Consider the following 20,271-nt stretch of genomic DNA (forward strand, 5'->3'; position numbering starts at 1 on the left):
GCGCTGAGATACCATGAGTTGGCAGATCAACGCAAAGGTGGGAATTGATTGTGATATGTTCCTCATTGGGGCCGTTTTAAAGTGTGCTTCAGTCTTTTGGCCATAACTTTGGCTACGGGTGTCAGAATCGCGCATAAGACCCCAATCCGGAAAGCTTTTTTCGACGCGCACGCTGTCCACATTGAGCTACGTGGCCTTTTTTTGACCTCAAATTCTGCTGTTTTCCCCTCCGAATCACTAGATTTAGATATTTTTTTACTATTTATGGTAATATTTCGATTGTCAATTAGGAAGTCATTTTAAATCCGATTTCGGCCGGATTTTTTGCTGATTGCTTATTTTATTTTGAATTTCAATTTAGAGTGATTTTTCGGGATTTTTCTATTTTTGGTAAAATTCTGATAAACAAGATTTTTGGCTATAACAGTCCGGCTTGTGGACTGATTTTGGACGGTTTTTGATTTTATAATATTTTATTAAACTCTAGAGACTTTTTTTCTCTGGTTTTTGGACGAATTTTCTCTTGTGAACCATCTGTTGGAACTAGCCTACAGGATAATCGTTATTCTGTCTGGCGTCATCAAACAAGGGCTAAACCGTTTAGAAGGTGCTCGAATAAATACCAAACCTCTTAAAATGGTGATTAACACACTGTTCTAGTTGGGATTGTGAAATTTTATCAATTAACTGAGATCATTTAGCGAGGTTCTACTATATTACATCACCCTTAACCAGGCAATAGCTAATGAAAGATCATTTACTGATGCAACAAATTATAGGAACTCATAACATGCTATAGATTCAAAATGAACGCTAAAACGAATGGCGGAAAACCTTCGAACCAGCCAAAGAAACAAACATCTAGAGGCAATAACGAGCTTACTTGCATGGTTGTAACTGACGTCATCACACCGTTGGAATCCGGCCGGCTAATCACACTTGAATCATGATAGAATCTCTGAGCCAAATCTGGAGAGTTGTAGAGAATGTGGTAATACTGCTCGACGAAAGCATTTCCAACAACTTGGGCGATCGGAGTAGCCTGTCGTTTCCAATGCCATTTGCAGGAAGAAAAACACCACAGGCATAAAATATCTTCAAGCTCAAATGAAAATGAGCAGCCCCTTAAACTACCAAATCTAGTAGATATTAGTGATGAAATAAAAATACTAAAAACTAACAAATTTTCTAATCAAAACCTATAAAAAGGCTTAATTCACTATTATTTACCTGCATTCTCTAAGAACACGGTGCTATATTCTCATGAAAAATCCCATAATTAAAGGGCATTAAGCCAAGATTAATCAATAAAAAATATAAATAAAACAAAGCTAGATCTTTGAAGAAAAGGTAGCACATTCATTCGATCTAACCACCAAGTAGCTAAAAAAACTGAACCCTAATTTTATTTTCAGAAATACCAGTTGTAGAAAGGAAGCAGCTTATAATGAGTTAACCAACATTTTTATTTTATGGGAATCATGAAGGATGTAATGAAAACACAATATAAAAACTCCATAAGTAAAGTACAAGTTTTCATTTTTTTTCATAAAAAAATTGAACTTTACAATGACAGATCAAAGAAAAAGCTATGAACTAACAGAATTGAAAAATTTTGCATCGAACGGTGGCAGTGATACTGGGAACAACGACGAGATCGTGATGGGCGTGGCGGTGAAGGTCACGACGGCGTCAAACGGCTCCAATCAACAACAGATTTGTTGGGTCTTTGCAAACGACGGGGAGTAGAAAATGTTAGGGAAAATAAAAGTGAGATCGGGCTGAAGGGTTAGGAAGATAAAACTTTTAAAATTTGTGGCGTTTTTAAACCCAAACGCCATTAAAGCATTGAACTATTGAGGCGTTTGATATAAAAAATGCCACAAACATACCAAACTATTGCGGCGTTTGTAAAAAAAAAAAAACGCCGCTAAAGTACAACTCTGTCACGACATTTTGAAAAGCGCCACGACGTTTGTATAAAAAAACTGCTAAAGTACTACTCTGTTGCGGCGTTTGTTTAAAAAAGCCACTATGGATGAACCCTATTGAGGCATTTGTATAAAAACACCACTAAAGTACTACTCTGTCACGGTGTTTGTTGAAAAAAAGCCACTATGAATGAACTTATTGCGACATTTGTATAGAATGAACTTATTGCGGCATTTGTATAAAAACGCCACTAAAGTACTACTCTTTCGTGACGTTTTGTAAAAAAATGCCACTAAAGTTACCATTTGTGGCGTTTGAAATATAAATGCCACTATATGTTTAAAGTTAGTGGTGTTTACTCTCAAAACGTCGTTAAAAAGGCCACTGCAGAACAGTTTTGTTGTAGTATATATTTTAAAATTGCAAATTTCGAGCTTGAAGTTTTATTTAATTTAAAACTCATTATGTATGCAAGTATAAAAAAAGTATCAATTTATTAGGACCAATAAAAAATATCCCCAAGCACAAGCCGAAGCTTATTATTAATCCCAATAATAAACAGTGCCTTAATAGTTTTAAAATCATGATGCATGATTTTGAAAAGGAAGTTGATTTACTTTGGGAATCAATAGTGGTCACCCCTGGGCATAAGCCAAACGTACACTATTAACCCCTAATAAATGAACATTTCCTGATTTTGAAATCAAATTTAACAATCAAACAACCAATTATTGGACCTTATTATACTAGGTTAATTAAGGCTTTCCTCGAACTAAAGTGTCAAATTATGAAATTTAAAGAACCTAAAGTATTAAACCTAAAATTTAAACCCTAATATTAACTTAATCAATTTTACAATTTATTGAATCAAATAATTAAAATGGAACCTCATATATAAAAGTAAAGAACAAATAAAAAGTTTCACCTAAATTAAAGGACTAAGGTGAAATTAATCTAAAATGAAGGCAAAATGAAGGCTCTTGTAACACCCTAAATTCCGGGCTAGTAGTTTTGGGTTTACCCGAGTGGTATGTGGGCTTGTGAATTTCATAAACTAAGTTGTTGGGCTTAATTTGGGTTGGATTTGGGGCCCAATTAGGATAAAAAAGGAATTTTTAAATACTAGACAAAATGCGAAAGTCTAAAAGTGTAATTGGACCATTGGTGGAAATTGAAGCTAATATTTGGGGTTTTATTTGAAGTTGGACGTTGGGTTCTCCCATTTTATCTTTTCTTCCTCATTTCTTCTTTCTTTTTCCATCTTCTTCCTCTTTAGCAAGTGCTTAGCTTAAGGTGAATGGTTGGGGTTTCTTCCTTACATTCTTAAGCTTCAATTTTGATCTTAACCTTCCTCAATTCCATTTTGAGTTAAGAAATCAATGTCTTCATGCTTAGTTAGAGAAAAAGGTGAATAATCATCAAAGTTCTTGAAAGAGAGTGATCGCCAAATAAATGAGCTTTATTTCTGGATCCAATCATCAAGGTAGTGTATTTAGAATCCTTTGGAATATTAAGCTTTCATAAATTTCAAGAATTTGCTAAGATTTCAAGATTAAAAGACATAGTGTAGTTGAGAATATTAGCGTTTAAACTTGATTTCAAGAATAAAATACATTTTAGGTGTTAAGAAAGTGTTTTTATGACACATTAAGATCTTAGTTAACTCTCTAAAACTTCAGTACACGATTTAGAATCTAACCATGACCTTTAGAGTGATTTTTGGGTGTTTCTCGAGCTTAAAATAACCATATCAAGGTTTGAGTATCGATACTGGGATGAACAGTATTTGTATTGGTTGAATTGGGGCAAAATTAGAGATTTCAGACAAAGAGTATTTATACCTTCCAATAGTATGGATACCTTACCCAAGAGTATCTATACTTTCCAAAAGAATGGATACTTTACCCAAGAGTATCGATACTTTCCAAGAGTATTGACACTTTACCCAAGAGTATCGATACTTTTCCCAAGAGTATGGATACTTTCCAAGAGTATCGATACTTTCAGCAACAAAATGCATTTTTGGTACTGATACTATAGGGGTAAGGATACTTCAAGTAGAATATTGATACTACCCACTTTGGATGGTCAGATTTGAGGCTCATTGTGAGTCTGCTGCCGAGTAGGTTGACTAGCATTGTGGGCTCCTTGATTTCCCCATGAGAAATTGGGATGCTGACGCCATCCAACATTATAAGTGTTAGAGTAAGGATTGTTGTTGCCTCGATTGTAATTGCCTACAAAGTTGATGGACTCATGATTGCTTGAGCATTCGCTCTCATGATGGTTGCCTTGGCATAACAGACATGCCAAGCTAGTTGCTTTCACTTCCTTCACCTCAGTAGAATGTTGTAAGTTTTTCAGCATATTGGTGATAGTTGAGAGTTGAGCGGACACCGAATCTTTGGTATCTAACTCAAATGCTCCAAGTGCTCTCCTCCCACTCCCAAGTCTTGAGGAAGGAAACTGATAATCATTGTTAGCAATTATGTCCAAGATAGCAAACGCCTCAGTAGGTGATTTATCCAACAATGTCCCATTTGCTAAGGCATCAAGTAACATCCTCGTGGGTGCATTGACTCCATTATAGAACATGACTACTTGAGTCCAATCATGAAAACCATGATTTGAACACTTTCGAAGCAAACTCTTGTAACGATCCCAACACTCATACATGGATTCGTCGTCGCCCTGGCGAAAAGATGATATATCATTCCTTAGCTGAGTATTCATGTTTGGTTGGTTGTACCTCAATAAGAAACTCTTGCAAAGATCAGTCCATGATTCCATCGAACCGGCTGGTACACCACTCAACCAAACCCTTGCTCGGTCACGCAATGAATACGGGAACAACTTAACTTAAAAAAACCTCATGTACTCCCTCTTGGCAAAAAGAATCACAAACTTCCAGAAAATTATGAATGTGCTGCCTGGCATCTTCATTTGGCATACCCCCAAACTGCTTAATAGAATTCAACATGTTGAACATGACTGGTTTCAGCTCTAAATGTGCAGCTTGAATTTTGGGTGCCACGATTCCAGGATTCAGATCATCCAGCATCAGATTTAAGTGATCACGAATAACATACGGCCTACCAGCAGGTTTAGCATTGCCTAATGCCGTGACATTCTGATTTTCGTCATCCTGACCAATGCCTTGGTTTCCAATCTGATACATGATTCCTCTAGCACGTTGAACACGTCTCCTTTGTCTAAAGAGTCTTTCAATCTCAGGTTCTATCAGTTCTAAAGGCTCTTCAGAATTTCTTCTAGGCATACACTAGATAAACCTGAAAAATTAAACAAAAATATCAAGTAAACTATACAAAAATATAAATGCAAAACAAAATAAAATGCTCTAGCAAAACTAAATAACTTCAGGCTGCTAATCCCCGGCAACGACGCCAAAAACTTGTTTGCATGTGTGAGTGTTATAAAATATACGCAAATACTGTGCAAGTATACACAATCACTCAAGTAATATAATGATGAGTGAGTATCGTCTCCACAGGGATTGGGTGAAATTACAAAAGTCTAACCAAAGCTAAGAACTAATCTATCTATGTATAGTTAGTCTTTATATATACAAATGTCACGACAAATGAAAATGTGTATGCTGATGGATGTAGATGAATGGTCTGATGGTGTAGCAGATGGAAATGTAGCGGCAAGATGAGATGTTTAGTGTTGAAAACGGTGTAATGTCGAGGCAATGAAAAATGGTAAATAAACAATAAATAAACAGCAAATAAAATGAAAAGAAGATAATCCTCACGTGACAAGCTTCCAATGGAATGAATGGCAGGGATTGATCTAAGGATGCTAAACTTATTTATCAGGTATATCTAAGCTATCTAATCTTTACTTGCTTGACATGGCTTTCCTAAAATGTTCTCAAAGGAACCTAACAGAATAGGATGCCAAGGCATCTGCTCTCACTCAACGATGTTGTCCAGCCTACCCTATTGATAAAGACACCCTTTTTAGTCATTGAAATCCTATCCTAGTCTCTCTCGAGATCTAAGGGATTAGGTTGTAATATCCCTAGGCCGGTTCAAAGCCCATTGGAAATACTATAACCCATTGCTTATGAGGATCTTATCATGCGGTTCTCTCGAATACTTACAAGTATTTTTAGCTTAGGTTTCTCCCAATACCTAAACTTCATCTAAGAAATGGACATTTCCATGCCTCTTACAAGCCTAGATGGTAAAGCATTCATAAGCAAAGCAAATAAAGAATCAAAATAAACTCAAATATATCATTAAAATAAAGTCTAAACATCCATTAAATCAACCACCACCAAATAAGTTAGTTCATGGTGGGGTTCGAAATATCCAAACACAAAGTCATGTTAATATTTGTTTCAACAACCCACAAATAAATCAAAAAATAGTAGCAAAAAGGGAAGTGAGAAGTAGCCTTCGACGCGCCACCGGAGGTCTCTAGCTCCTCTCGGCACCTATCTCGCTACTCCTTGGAGCTTAATAAATGGAGGAAAAACCCAAGGGAGAAGAAAAAGAAAAAGAAATAAAAATATGATTTTTTATGCTCTATGCGTGTGCCTCTTCATGTCTCTCTCTTCTCCCTTTTTTCTCCCATGAGGTGTCATTATAATAAAAGAATCTAGGGGTAATAATTAGGTTGTTAGGTGCGAAATACCCCTCATACCCCTAGAATCACACCATAAGCATGAACTTAATTCTCCAGGTGGCCTTAGTCCTCTAGAAGGTAGCTACATCAATCATTTCATGTGCAGTGCCACCTGTCCTCATATAACTGTATCTTTTTATCGTTTTCTGCGCCAGAAAGGCCAAGGCATTTCAATCTGCTTCAGTAACGTGTGATTCCGCGGTATTACTTCCCAACGAATCCTTTTTGCTTACCATTCCTACACATCATAGACAAACTGCACCTTTCCCTCAAGCAGCATTATTAAGAAATAAAATAACACTACCACCACAAATGCAACTATATGCAACTACATGATCCTAAAATGCCTAAAATGAACTTTTAAACAAACAATAACTTAAGTGAAAAAGGCCTTAAAAGTAGCCTTTTTAGGAAGTTAACACACCCCCAAACTTAAGTTATTGCTTGTCCTCAAGCAATATATAGCAGTTACACAAGCAGAATGTCATGGCAATGTTCGACAATAAGACAGTAGGACAAAATTGGATTTCAACCCTCAGCAAATAGGCTTCAACATGTTAGACTTATTAAGAATTCAAGTACTTTTCCTAGGTCAAGATCCTTTCTGGTCGTGTGTGGATGATTGTATCCAATCTATACTTAGCAAACTTAGACAATTTCTAATCAAGCCCCCTAGTTTTTGTCAAGGCATTTACTTATTCATTTAAGCACATTTTCTTTATTCCTTTTTTTTACCCGCTGTTACGAAGGGAGTCAGCTCATCACACCTACTCTCCCACACTCTAGGTGAAAGGGAGCATACGTTCTACCCCCAAGCTAGTTAAGTAGAGTCATCCCGTGACTTCTTTCATTCACTCATATGCACAAGGCTACCATTTATTAAAGAGAATTCTAGGCAATGCCACGGCAAAGAAAAGTGTCCCTCTACAGCTATGCATAAGCATTTATTCACAGTTTCATTTATAAGGGAGTTGTTTTTGATTTTTCTTTTAAGCACAATACCATATTTCAATGCCAAAACTAACTAGAGTTCCTTCATAAAAAATTTCCAAATTTTCTAAGTATAGAGAACATACAAATCGTGTAATTTTTTTTTAAAAAGCATCAAACCCTAGAGTGAGTTCTATCATTCTCAACAGTCATTTACATTCAGATTCTAGCCTAATAAGATCATCAACATCGGGTATCCTCAAAACATTCTATCTAACTATCCTACCATTTACTGATGCCATGGTATAATACTATGCTAATGCTATCATGCATATATCCTACTAAGAACACTACCTCCCCCAAACTTAAGGGAAGCATTATCCTCAATGCTTAAAGAGAACTAAACTAAATATAAACTAAATGCCATGCAATGAAATGCAAACTAAGAGAAAATGAATGCAAGTGAGGTACCCCAATGTTTACGTGGTGGCGTGGCCTTGGAGGTGCTAGCAGCTCCTCGCCTAGTGCGCTTTCGAAGGGGTACTGGGCTGGACTCGGAAGAAGAAGAGTAGTGATGCATAATCTTCTTACGTCCAGCCGTGGTCTTGGTGCATCAACCACTACGGGGTGCAGGCAAAGGATCGGGTGCAGGGACAGGACTAGGTGTTTCTTCTACAGAGATAGTGGGCGGATATTCAAGGGTGTCAGATCGATGCGGATCAGGTGTTGGGTCATCAACTGGAGGATCGTCTTCACCTTGTTCGGGCTCTGGAGATGCCTCGGCATTGAATGTCGGCAAAATTTCGTCTGGGAAGCCAGGGAAATTCTGTTGACCGTGTGGAATAATTTCTTGAAACATTGATTCCACCACAATATCTCTATGCTTCACATATCCAAAGAAGTTACGGATATCACCGTGCAAAGCATGAAGGTGAGACTGAATCTGCATCACTTCTTCCTCGAGAGTAAGCAATCTTGCCTCGGCATCGGATTGTGTAGTACCTACAGGTTTCTCATGAACAGAGTCTTTAGGCTTGGGACTTTCAATTCCCAGTAGCAGTGGAAGTCTAACCCTATTAATGCCCGATAATCCAGGTAAAATTTCATCAAAAACATTTTTCTCAACCTTTTTCTTACGATACAAGGCAGTAATTAAGTTAGGAAACACTAAAGCACTTGCCTTTTTACTTAAGCAATCATGAACTTGTTGAACAATAATACGCCCCACATCAATAGGACGGGACACCATTATCGAATGTAAAAGCAGTAATCGTGAAAGTGATACTGTTGTATTGTGAGAAGTGGGCATGAGTTTGTGCTTAAGAAAGTGATTCCATAATTTAGCACGCGGCTGAAGACGCTCTCTATTGACTGAGTATCTGCTTGTTTGACGCCCATTCCACTCAGTGTTTGCAAAGCATAAATCCTCAAGAATGTCATCATAAGTGTAGCTATCAGCTTCATTTTCAAACGCGGCATGCCTATCCACTACATCCTACAAGTGGAAATAACGATTAATTGCAGTGGATGTAAAACGAATCTGCTTACCTCGCACGAAAATGGTATGTTGGTTTGGCTTTGAAATATTTGCGTAAAATTCCTTAACCAACGAGGCATTCACTGAACCCGGATGGCGTGCGAATTTCTTCCACTTGAGCGGCGTAACTATATCCATTACATCGGGTCCAAAACCACCATCGGTCTCCTCAGTAAAAATAAAACCTAACTCGAAGAAGAGTTTACGGTTCTTGAAGTTTTGAAACCGAGCCTTAGCCTCATCGTTCTCAAACTGTTGGAACTTGGAACCTTCGGGTGCAGCCGGTCTTGCGCGCACCATTTTCAACAGTTGTGAAGTAAGAAAAAAATAGAAAAGGAAATAGCTTTCAAAAGCTTTTTAGAGTTTTGGCTATGGAGAAAAGAGTGAGGAAGATGAAGAATATGAGAGATAAAAAGTAAAAGTTAAGAAGAAAATATTAAGGATGAAAGAGAAAAGAAAAAGTTAAATATTTAAGAGGGAAAAAGGGTTGATAGGATGGTTAAGAGATATTAATGGGGTTATGCATATATGGGGAAGGAAAAAAAACTGTCAAAAAAATGATGATGATGGCATACAACTGTGGAGAGAGAAAAGTAATGTCAAAATTAAAGTAAATTGAAAAGAAATAAAATCAAAGAAATATATCTCCCATTAATGCACTGTCCTTTCCTCCAATTGGATAACCTCTCCCTGCACGGTTTGCAGCAATGTGGTCCCTACAAATCATATCAAAAATTAATTAAAAAAAATGAAAGAAAAGATTAAATTTTAAATTTTATTTATGCACAGACACAAATTCAATGCCGTGGCATCGAATTTTTGTTCTCCTCTTAGCACGCTTCAGCATCGTACAGACGTAACACGTCCTTGTTGTGCGGTGGTGGAACCCCATTATAAGATTTCAGACGCTGGCCATTGACCTTGAAGATCTTCCATTTCATTAAGTTCTAGTAATCTCTGCTCCCCAGCTAGTTGAGCATCAAAATTCAATCGCTTGATGGCCCAGTATGCCTTATGCTCAAGTTCAACCAGGAGATGAAAAGCTTTACCATACACTAGCTTGAATGGTGACATTCCCAAGGGAGTTTTGAACGCCGTTCTGTACGCCCAAAGTGCTTCATCCAACTTTGGCGACCAATCTTTACGCCTTGGGTTCACCACTTTCTCTAAAATCTGCTTAATCTCTCGATTGGAAATTTCTGCTTGGCCATTTGTCTTCGGATGATATACCATGGAAATCTTGTGTCGAACTCCATATTTCTTCAGTGCCTTGGCAATCAGTTTGTTATCAAAATGGGTTCCCTCATCACTTATAATGGCTTGGGGGTACTCCAAACCAAGTGAAAATATACTTGTGCAAAAACTTGAGCACGGTCTTGGAGTCATTCCTTGTTGTCACTATTGCTTCCACCCATTTTGAAACATAACCCACAGCAAGCAATATATATAATTTTCCTTCAGAAGATGGGAATGGTCCCATGAAATCAATGCCCCACACATCAAACAGTTCTATCTCCAAAAGATTTTGCAACGGTATTTCATGTCGTCTGGAGATGTTCCCAGTCCGCTGGCATCGATCACAAGCTTTGTAAAATGCTTGTGCATCTTTAAACAGAGTTGGCCAGTAAAAGCCTGATTCCAGAACCTTAGCAGCAGTCATTGCTCCACCAAAATGGCCTCCACATGAGACCGAATGAAAATGGTACAAAATATCACGTTGTTCCTCTTCGGGTACACATCGTCTAATGAGCTGATCGGCACAATGCTTGAACAAACATGGCTCATCCCAAAAATAGTGCCTTGCATTGTGCTTGAACTTATTTTTAGTCTGACTATCTAAATCAAAAGGCAAAATTCCACTAGCAAGAAAATTAACAAGGTCAACGTACCACGGAATTGCCGCGGCATATAAAAGTTTCTCATCAGGAAATTCCTCTTTAATATCTACAGTGTCATGGCATTCAGAATTGTTCTCTAGCCTAGATAAGTGATCAACAACTTGATTCTCAGTTCCTTTTCTATCTACCACCTCTAAGTCAAATTCTTACAAAAGTAAGATCCACCTAATAAGTCTAGGCTTGGCATACTTTTTGTTCACTAAGTATTTTATAGCCGAATGATCAGTGTGAACAATGACTTTAGTGCCTATTAGGTAAGGTCTAAATTTATCAAAAGCAAATACTACAGAAAGTAATTCTTTCTCAGTGGTGGTGTAGTTTAATTGTGCTTCATTTAAAGTGCGGTTAGAATAATAAATAACATGAAAGATTTTACCTCAACGTTGCCCCAAAACAGCTCATACGACATAATCGCTTGCATCACACATCAGCTCAAATGGTGATGTCCAATCGGAAGAAACTACAATGGGTACTAAGATTAATTGTCTTTTCAGTTCAGTAAATGTGTCGAGGCATAACTCGTCAAACACAAAGGGTTGGTTTTGTTGAAGCAATGTGCACAAGGGCTTAGAAATCTTGGAGAAGTCTTTGATAAACCTTCTATAGAATCCAACATGTCCAAGAAAACTTCTTATCCCCTTGATTGAATGTTGAGTTAATCGATTGACGGAATCGGCCAAGAGGGGGTTGAATTGGCAATAAAAATTTTGGTGGAAGCTTTTGCAGAAAATTGAAAGAAATTGCACAGCGATTTAGAGTGGTTCGACTTTCTCAATCAAAGTCTATGTCCACTACCTTAGCAATCCACACTAAGGATTTTCCACAAATTCACTAATTTGTCTTTCTTTTGAGGACAAAGAGTAACCTTACAAACCCTCAAGAATTATACCCCAAATTCTTGAGAACACTCTCTCCCAAAGAGAACAATACAAATTTGCAAACTTACAAGGAAATCCTCACAAGGTAGATTGTTTGCACAATTCTAGAACAAAGAAAAGAACACTCAAGAATGAATACAATTGAGCACAATAAGTGTTCTTGAAATCAAAATGAATATTGAATGAAAAATAGGCTTGAAATGCTCAAACTTGAGGTTTGATGCTTTCTCTTTGATTCTCTCTTGATTCTAGTTGCTAGATGTTTCTTGTTATTGATCAATGACTTCTAAGCTTTCTTAAATACACCTTGAATCACTTATGAACGTTGGGGATCATTAATGAAGATAATATAGCCATTTAGTGTGAAATCAATTAATAAAACAGCTTGGAGCGTGTGGGGAATCAGTATCCCATAAGGGGAATTGGTTCCCTAAGTGTAAAATTCAAATATTTCAATCGTTGAACAGTGGAGGGAATCGGTACCCCCTGGGGGGAATCGATTCCCTCCGAACATACTGGAATTCTCGGAGCCAAACCATTCAGGGGGGAATCGGTTCCCTCTAAGCAATCTGGAATTTTTGGCTTTGAGATGGTTCGAAATATTTTGTAAAATCGTTTTGAAATTATTTTAAGATTAAAACTTAATTTTACACTTGAGTAAGAATTAAAAATGACATTTGAAAGATTTGGAGTAATATTTTGATATTCGAATAATTATATCGAATATACTTAGAAAATATTTTTGGAAAATCTTAAAATTCATTTAACTTAATTTGTTATATCGAAATATCAAAATGTTTTCAACAATCTCTCCCTTTTTGATATAACAAAATATTTTAGTAATTTTAAGATTTTAAAATAAAAAAAACGACGTTTTTGAAAAATTACTCCTCCTTACTTTAACACTTCTCCCATTTAATACATTTAACACTTCTTCCCTTTTTTTTAAATCAAAAAGACATTTTAAAAGAATTTAAACAAGGTTTCCAAATCATTTAGCCAATTTGATTATATATAGTTTAAGCTGCTAAGATCACAATCAAGAGAAAAGTTAGCCATTAGTTTCATAATCAATATTCATAAACAATGTGACATGGCAAAGTTGGTTATATATCTAACATGATGTAAATGATGCAATAAATTTAACTAAACCAAATATATAAATTCAAACATCAAAACAAATCCAAAGTCTAACAATCCTCAAAATCAAACATTCCAAAATATTCAAAATGTTGAAACAATAATCTTTTAGTTCAAAGTTCTAAAGCTAAACAAAGAATCAAACTTCCAGATCGGGAGGAGGAAAACGAGCTCTCATAGCGGCCATCTCATGTGAGAGTGCATCAATACGTTCATTCATCGAAGCGTTGTTTGTGCGCATCTCTCGGAGAATTTCTAATTGTTGAGCTCCCATTGTGGATAAATGGGACTCTATAGAAGTAAAGCGCGAATCCATGGTAGCATATCGGAAATCGAATGTCTCCATAAAACATTGAAAATATGGAGGCATTTGATGCGTTTGTTGTGCTTGCTCCTCGGGTTGCTCCTCGGGCTGCTCAGGCTCACCTTCGGCTTCATCGATGTCTCACATTAATTGTTCAAGCTCGGGATCATCGTCACCTTCTGGTGGAGCTCGTGAAGAACTAGCTCCCGGAGTATTTTCAGAAGATCGAACCCATTCACCGGTTTCCTTATCCTTTATCCATCCCGCTTTCGTTAAGGAAAGAAGATTAATTTGTTTCTTTAGAGGAAAGAAGGCATCTAGACCAACTCTAAGCCCGGTTTTAGTAAAAAGATTACTTAAAATGCAACAGTAAACTAGAGATGAACAGAGTTTCTTGTTAGGAACAAGATTTACGGTTTCAACAATTTCAACAAAAATGATATGAGGTAGGTTTATTTTAATACTGTTTTCGAAACAATGTAACCACCAAAGATCCAAGGCTGTAAGAGTAGAATAACGACCTCCGGATGGTCGAAACCACCAAGAAATCATTAGATGAAGAAAACATTCATGAAGGTCTAAGACACTTGCACTATCCCTTCTTTTATAACGAGAACCTAAAATTTATTTTTCATTTGAAATACCATCGTTATCTAATCCTAATGCCTTGGCTATGTAAGCCGAGTTAATATGTAAGAATTGTCCTAGGAGATAGGAACGAACTTCTATGGTCTCAGTTTGAGCTCGGTTTTTGACACAAACGACATTAGAATAAAAGATGCGAACAAGTTGATGGTAAACTATAGGTTCAAGGTCACAAAGTTTATCAAATTTCCACTCTTGTAAAAGAGGAAGATATTTAAAATTAATATCTAACATAGCTTGACGAGGAGGCATACGTTCTTCTCTAATTTTGTAACAGTCAAAATATTGATAATACCAAAAACGATGATTTCTAGGACCAGGATGATTGAAGCATGAATTTTGGATAGTTAGATTGGGATCAACTGGATTAGGATTAGGAATTGTAATTTCAGGAATAGGAGGAGGATTTGGTTGACGGTGTGAGCGACTAGATGATGACCTAGCACGTTTAGGATTGGAAATGGTTTAGGAAATCAAAATAGAATGGATAACCTGCAATTTAGAAAACACATGTATGCAATTCAATCAATCCCAAAACTCAATTGAGTCCTCAATATTTCAATGTTCACTAAATCAATCCTAATGGGTAAAGTTTTTGAAAACTATTGAAAAATAAGATTTTGAAAAACAATATATGTATAGTTTTCATAACAACAACATAATTCAATTAAAACACAATAATTTGACAAAATTTTTGGAAAATTCTTGTGTTTTTTATGAAATTAGTTGTAATATATAGTTTCTAATCACTAAACAATCAATTCCCAATCACTATTTCTATCTAGAACTAATTAAAACTAGTCCTATGTTCAAAATAAATGAAATAGAGAGTTTAGAAAAATTTACCTTGAAAGATGAGATTGAGTGGATTTTGATGTTGTTTGCATGATTTTAATGATGCTAGCAGGTTTAGAAGATGATATTTGAAGTGAATTCCGATTAAAAACGTTGTTTTGAGGCAAGAATGGAGATTTGAGAGAGTAGAGGGGAGAAACGGCGGAAGAGAAGAGAAGAGATGTTTTGAGCCAAAACCAAGGGTTCTGCCCGTTAAAACCAGAACCCCAGGGGGGTATTGAATCCCCTGTGGGGGGAATTGGTTCCCCTTCAAAGGGGGAATCGGTTCCCTCATGGGGGTATCTATTCCCTCTACACCAAAATGCTAAAATCCAATTTTAAACACACAAAATGCTAAATTAATTTTCTCTAGTGGTATTAGCAACTCATATATTGAAAATTAATCACGTTCAAACAATCAAATTAATCTTTAAACTATATTTGAACATAAAGTTAATTTTCATCAAGAATCATAAACTCCCCTTAACTAATAGCAATGAATGCAATAAAAAATTAAGCATTTTTTATTTAGTCTTAAAAGTGCTAAAATTATTTTAAACACTAAGTGAAGATAGGTTGGTCAAACCTAATTCTCTCCTAAATTTCCAAAATCTTTCATTGTCTAAAGGTTTTGTAAAGATATCCGCTAATTGGTGCAAAGTATTAACAAATTCTAGAACTACATCTTCCTTAGTGACATGGTCTCTAATGAAGTGATGTCTTATTTCAATGTGCTTAGTTCTAGAGTGTTGGATGGGATTTTTAGTGAGACTAATAGCACTAGTATTGTCACACTTGATAGGAATGGTACCTACTTCAATTCCATAATCAAAAAGTTGTTGTTTCATCCATAAAACTTGTGCACAATAACTACTAGCTGAAATGTATTCGACTTCAGTGGTAGATAATGCAACACAATTTTGTTTCTTTGAAAACCAAGAAATCAACATATTTCCAAGGAATTGGCAAGTACCAGAGGTGCTTTTCCTATATAATTTGCATCATCCATAATCCGCATTAGAAAAGGCATGCAAGCTAAAGCTAGAGTCTCTAGGATACCAAAGTCCTAAACTAGGAATGTCTTTAAGGTATCTAAAGATTCTTTTAATAGCTAGTAAATGTGATTCCTTAGGACATGATTGAAATCTAGCACATAAGCAAACACTAAACATAATGTCCAGTCTACTTGCAGTTAGATAAAGCAAAGAGCCAATCATTGACCTATATAATTTAACATCTACACATTTACCTCCTTCATCTAAGTCAAGCTTTATTGAAGAGCTCATTGGAGTGTCGTGAGGTTTGCCATTTTCCAGTCCAAACTTTTTGAGCATATCTTTGACGTACTTAGCTTGATTGATGAAGATGTCATCTTTTCTTTTCTTGATTTGGAGTCCCAAGAAAAATGAGAGCTCCCCCATCATGCTCATCTCAAACTCACTTTGCATTAGCTTAGAAAATTCTTGGCAAAGAACATCATTAGTAGAACCAAATATTATATCATCAACATAATTTTGAACTACTAATAAATCTTTACCTTTATGCTTTAAAAAAATGTAGTGTCAACCTTCCCTTTTGAAAAACCTTTTCAATTAAAAAGTTTGACAATCTTTCATACCAAGCTCTAGGAGCTTGTTTTAAACCATAAAGCACTTTTGTCAATCTAAGAACATGTTCCGGAAATTTTGAATCTTTAAAACCTGGAGGTTGTTCCACATACACTTCTTCCTTTATAAAACCATTTAAAAATGCACTTTTAACATCCATTTGATATAATTTAAATTCATGAAAACATGAAAATGCTAATAACATTCTAATTGCTTCCATCCTAGCTAAGGGAGCGTATGTTTCATCATAGTCTATGCCCTCTTCTTGAGTATACCCTTGAGCAACAAGTCTAGCCTTGTTTCTCACTATATTACCACTCTCATCAAGCTTATTCCTAAATACCCATTTAGTACCTACAGTAAATTTATTACTAGGCCTTTCAACTAATGTCCATACTTTACTTCTCTCAAATTGATTAAATTCTTCTTGCATAGCCATAATCCAATGTTCATCTTTTAATGCTTCTTTAATATTCTTAGGCTCTATGCATGAAATAAATGCAACATAATTACAAATATTTCTAAGAGAAGATCGAGTTGTTACCCCTTTGGATGGATACCTATAATCTCACCATCATTGACATAGTTGTACTCTCTTGGATAAGATACTTCCCTTTCTTCAATGGTTGGATTCTCAAGAGGATCATGAGTGGTATATTTTGTTTCTTCCTTTGATGATGGTTCTTCAACGTCATGTCTAACTTCATTTGTATTTATAATACCTACATCATCATTCACACAAGAATCCTTCCTCGGAAGGGGATTATCATCGAAAACAACATGTATAGACTCTTCTACAACTAAAGTTCTTTTATTAAATTCTCGATAAGCTTTAGAATTTAAGGAATAACCCAGAAAAATTCCTTCATCACTTTTAGCATCAAATTTGCCAAGGTTTTCTTTACCGTTGTTTAAAACAAAACATTTACATCCAAAAGGATGAAAATAGCTAATGTTAGGCTTTTTATTTTTGAAAATTTCATATGGAGTTTTCTTTAAAATAGGCCTAATCATTACTCGATTTACAACATAACAAGCGGTATTTGTGGCTTTCGCCCAAAAATATTTTGGCAAATTATTTTCACAAAGCATGGTTCTAGCCATTTCTTCTAAAGTTCAATTTTTTCTCTCAATAACTCCATTTTGTTGAGGGGTTCTAGGTGCTGAAAAATTGTGACTAATACTATTAGAATTACAAAACTCAGTAAATCCAAGATTTTCAAATTCAGTGCCATGATCACTCCTAACACTAGTTATAGAGTAATCTTTATCGTTTTGGATTACTTTTGAAAACGTGATGAATTTTTCTAATGCTTCATCTTTAGTACTTAAGAATAGAACCCAAGTATATCTAGAATAGTCATCTACTAAGACAAATGCATATTGTTTTCCACCCAAGCTAGTAGTCCTAGTTGGCCCAAAAAGATCTATATGGATCAATTGTAATACTCTACTAGTTGATACGTCATTAATGGATTTAAAAGAAACTCGCTTTTGTTTTCCTTTAGCACAAGCATCACATATTTTATCATTATCAAATTTAAGCTTAGGCAACCCTCAAACTAAATCACCTTGAGTTAGCCGTTGCAAAACACTCATACTAGCATGTCCTAGTCTCCTATGCCATAACCAACTGTCATGTTCATCCTTAGAAACTAGGCACAAATTAGTCATATCAATAGAATCTAAATGCACCATGTATATGTTTCCTATTCTATGACCAACAAGCATAATCCGATTAGATGCAATGTCAATGACTTTACAACCATTAATATCATACATGACATTGAATCCCTTATCACAAAATTGACTAATACTCAATAGATTATGCTTTAATCCATTCACATATAAAACATTCTTAATTTTTATGGAAGAGGTATTACCAATAGTACCAATACCTTCAATATGACCTTTTGAATCATCACCAAAATTCACTTCTCCTCCATTTTTGGCGTTAAGCTCATTGAACCAGTTTTTGTCTCTGGTCATGTGTCTTGAGAATCCACTATCAAGGTACCATGAATTTGGATTTGTTTCCCGTGCCTTGTAGCAATGCTCCTTTTCATACAAACATAGATTAATTTCTAATTTTTGGTACCCAAATTCTTTTGGGTCCATATTCATTAGTTTCCAAAATCCTAGTCCCCTTAGGTATCCATTTGTGTAGGATATCCTTATTTTTATTAGTAATGAACTCTTTAGGAAGCCATATACTTTAATGATTTTTCCATTACAGGTTCTTTGGGGACCTCTATGATTGTAGTTTTTAAAACTTTTTCTAACAAAGTTGAATTTTGAATTTTCTCCATTTTCAAAACGTTTTGTTCCAACTTTATCAAAAGAAGTTTTAAGATCATCAATTTTCTTTTGATGATCATCAATTGATGATCATCATTGACCTTTGAAAGTAAATTTTGCAAATCCAAAATTTTCTTTTCAAACTCTTCTATTTTGATTTGCAAATTTTTGATTTTACTTTAAAGATCGTTGTTGGTTTTGGATATGAGTTTATTTTCATTTTTCAATTTTGAAACATCATTTTTATATTTTAAAAACAATTTCATAATCCGAAGCCAACCCATTATATTCATCTAATAACTCATCATAGGATATATCATCAAAATCAGATGAGTTAGAGGTTACCTTAGAATCTTCCCCGAATGCCATCAAGCACAAGTTTGCTACTTCTTGTTCCTCTTCATCGGAACCTTCTTCATCGCTCCATATAGCCACATGAGCCTTGTGCTTATTCTTTGATTGACCTTTTTCTTCAATTATGGACAATCATATTTGACATGCCCGGCTTTTTGCATTCATAGCAAATGATCGGGTCTTTCTCTTTTGGTTCATTTTTGAGGCCTTCATTTCATTTGAATTTTCTTCCTCCGTAAGGTCTCATCATTTTTATGAACCGTTTGGCAAACAATGCCATTTCCTCTTCATCGTCATCTTCATCTGAATCACTCTCATTTTTTATGGATTTAAGAGCAACTCCAATATTTTTCTTCTTCTCCTTCTCCTTTGATGTCTCTTCAATCTTATCAAGGTCCACCTCATCTTCAAGCATCATTTCATGAGTGAGGAGTGAACTGATTAGCTCTTCAAGAGTTAAGGACGTTAGATCCTTAGACTCGATGATTGTCGTATTCTTTGATTGCCACGATTTTGGAAGGGAGTAGACTAACTTCCTCATAAGCTTTTCATTTGAAATGATCTCTCCATATGATTTGAGACCATTGACAATCGTTGAGAATCTATCATTCATAGCTTTGATATCTTCATTTGGTTTCATCTTGAAATTTTCATAGCTATGCGTTAGAATACTAATTTTAGATTTCTTTACCTCATCAGTACCTTCATGAGTGACTTGAAGTTTGTCCCATATTTCTTTGGAGGTTGTATAAGATGAAACTCTTCCGTATTCATCTGGTCTAAGAGCACAAGATATGATATGGATGGCTTTGGATTTGAGCTGGAACATTTTTGTCTCTCATTCACTCCACAATCTTGGATGAGTGAGAGGCTTGAAGTATCCTTCTTCTACAACATTCCATGCTCCCATGTCACTTGCTTGAATGAAGTACATCATCCTATTTTTCCAATAGGCATAATTAGCCCTATTGAAGAAATGAGGCTTGTTGACGGGCATCGAATCGAGACCGGAGTCGAAGTTTGAAGTAGAGGCCATTGATGACTTTGATTATCGATGTAACTCTTCCCGAATTGACTCAAGAGGTGATTAAACCTTCAAATTAGTTAGGTTATAATACCAATTTGAGTTAATCGATTGACAGAATTGGCTAAGAGGAGGGTGAATTGGCAATAAAAATTTTGGTGGAAGTTTTTGCAGAAAATTGAAAGAAATTGCATAACGATTTAGAGTGGTTCGACTTTCTCAATCAAAGTCTACGTC

This window comes from Hibiscus syriacus, unplaced genomic scaffold (genome assembly GCF_006381635.1).
Source record: "Hibiscus syriacus cultivar Baekdansim isolate YM2019G1 unplaced genomic scaffold, ASM638163v2 tig00117046_pilon, whole genome shotgun sequence".
NCBI classification, from domain to species: Eukaryota; Viridiplantae; Streptophyta; class Magnoliopsida; order Malvales; family Malvaceae; genus Hibiscus; species Hibiscus syriacus.